The sequence below is a fragment of the Dromaius novaehollandiae genome, unplaced genomic scaffold (genome assembly GCF_036370855.1).
Source record: "Dromaius novaehollandiae isolate bDroNov1 unplaced genomic scaffold, bDroNov1.hap1 HAP1_SCAFFOLD_122, whole genome shotgun sequence".
Classification (NCBI taxonomy): Eukaryota; Metazoa; Chordata; class Aves; order Casuariiformes; family Dromaiidae; genus Dromaius; species Dromaius novaehollandiae.
The window spans coordinates 32,501-35,000 of record NW_026991293.1 but is presented as its reverse complement, the minus strand read 5'-3'; positions in this window follow the sequence as shown (position 1 = coordinate 35,000).

The following is a 2,500-nucleotide window of genomic DNA, read 5'->3' as shown; positions in this document are numbered from 1 at the left end:
CACCCGGCTCCAGCCGACTCCCCCGAGGATCCTGCTGCCGTCACCGGGAGCGGGCTAGGGGGAAGGTGAGCCGGGGGGGGAGGAGGGGGGGGAGGCCCCCCGCGGCGGAGGGGGAGCGTCCGGCGGGAGGGACGGACGACGACGGCGGCGGAGGGGCCGGCCCGCGTCGCGGGCGGGCGACGGCGCGCAAGCGGGACCCCGGAGTGGAAGGGCCTGCCTCCCGGCCCTGGCGAGCGAGGCGCCGCGCGAGAGCGAGCGAGCCCGTGGGCGCGTGCCGGGGGCAGGGCCGGCGGGCCGCGCGAGCCCGCCGCGAGGAAGAGGGGTTACGGGCCCCCGTGGCATTCCGAAACCTGTGCCGGCCCGCCGCCGGGCCGCCGCCGGGCCGCCGCGCCTCGCTGCCGATGCCGACGGCACCGGACACCGGTGTGGCCCCCCCGCCCGCCGCGTCCCGGCTGCCGCGCGCGCGTACCCGAGTTCGCCTGTCCCGCACTCTGCGCCGCGGGGCCGAGCACGGGGCTCGGCCCGCCGGCGGGTGCACGGCCCTCCCGAGGCCGCGCTCGCTCGCCGAGAGCCCGCTGCCGATTCCACCGCTGCCGGTGGGGGACCGCCTCCCCCCGTCTCTCCCCTCTCGCCTCTGCTGGTGCCCGCTCCGCTGCCGGTGCCCGTCTCCGGGAGCCGCGGCCCGCCCCCCCCGCCCCCCCACCCCACGGCGCTCCGCTGCCGCTGGGGGGGAAGGGGAAGGGGGGGGGGTCCGGCCCAGGGGAGGGCCCGGCGGGAGCGGGCGGCAGTGCGTGTGAGGGGCGGCGGGGCTTGGCTACTCCCCCCGGCGCCCGCGGGAGAGGAAGCGGCGGGCGCGGAGGCGAGGGAGACGGCCCTCCGGGTTGGGACGGGTCCCACGGGTCCCCACCCCTAAGCTGTGGGGGGCGGACCCGCGGCGGGCTGCGGCGGAGCAGCCCGTCCGCAGAGACCTGCGGGGGCAGGCGTTCCGGGATGGCGCGCGGGGCGGGCGCCGGGCCCCCGAGCGGGGGGCGTCGCGTTGAGGCCAAGCGAGGCGACGGTTCGTGCCCGAGTGGGCGGCCCGAGCCACGGCTCTCCTCCCGGGTGCAGCTGCCACCCGGCGCCGGGTTACTGAGGGAAACCCCGGGCCCCGGGAGGAGGACGAGGTCGTGGCGGCGGGTGTCGGGCGCACCCCGCGGGCGGACGCTCCGCCGAGGGGCGCGGGGGCCGGCTGGCGGGTGCCGGGTTCCCCCTCCGCGTCCCGTCTCGTCGCCGCTGCCGAGGCTGCCGCCGTCGCCGCGAGGCGGCGGCGGCCCGGTGGCGGGCGGCGGCGGGGGAGGCACCCCCGCGGGGATTTCAGGTCGTTTCCCTCACCCCAGGGCCAGGTACCTAGCGCCCGCGCTTCTCCTGCCCCCCCCTCGGTGACCCACCCGTGTGGTCCCGTGTGCCAGCGTGCTCCTCCCGGGTGCCGCACCGTGCGCGCCGCACCGGCCGTGCCTTCCCCCCCCCCGCCTCGGCTTCCCCCCACCCCGGTCCTTCCTCCCCCGCGGTGGGGGTGGGGGGGGCGGGGAGGGAGGGAGCGAGCGAGAGAGGGGAGAGGGCCTCCGGCCACCGCGGCCGCCGGCAGCCGCCCCGGGCAGGGATGGCCATGGGCCCCGGGCTCCGGGCCCGAGGGTTCTCGGTTGGAGAGCCGGGCGGAGGTTTAAAGACTCGGGCGGCCCGATGCGACTCGCGGAGGCGGCCGGGCGTGCTGCCGGAGGGCCGGGGGGTCGGCGCGCGCGGGCGCCGCGCCCCCCCATGCCAGCCGGCGCGCCCCGTGCTCGCCCCGCGGGCAGCCGGGACGGAGAGGGGTTACCCTGCCCCCTCTCTCCGCGGTCTGGTCTCGGCGGAGAGACGCCGCGCGGTCGGCCTAGTTGCCGGCCTGCCTCGAGCGTTGCGAGCCGGGCGCGAGCGCGTGCTCGCCGCCGGGAGGGCGAGCCCCCACCGCGGGTGGTGCGGGCGCCGAGCCTCCGCGCGTCTCCTCCTTCTCCCTGGCCGGTGCTTCTGGGTCTTCCGCCGTGGCCGCCGTCGGCGGCGCCCTACCCTACGCGCCCGCCCCGGCACTCTGCCGTCCGGGGCGCCCGCCTCGCTCTGCCCCGCCCGGCTCCGCCAGGCAGCGGGGGGGCGGTGGTGGGGCGGCGGCGGGGGCGGCCCGCCCCGCTCTCCGCGTGGAGACGGGGAGAGCGGGCGCCGTCCCCGTCCGTGCCGCCTTGCCCGCCTGCCCGCCGCCGGGCGTCTGTCCGCGGAGGGGACGGGCGAGCGCGTGGTGTCACCCGCGAGGCGGTGTGTGCGGGCGCGCGGGGGTGTGGGCGCCGCGGCGGCGGCGGCGGCGGCGGTCGAGCCGGAGGGCCGGCGAGGCGAGCGGGGAGCTGGGAAGCGCGGGGCCGGCGGGCCGCAGGCGCGCGGGCGGCGGGGCGACGCCGCTCCCGGTGGCGGCCGGGCTCTGACGCCTGGGGCGGGGGGG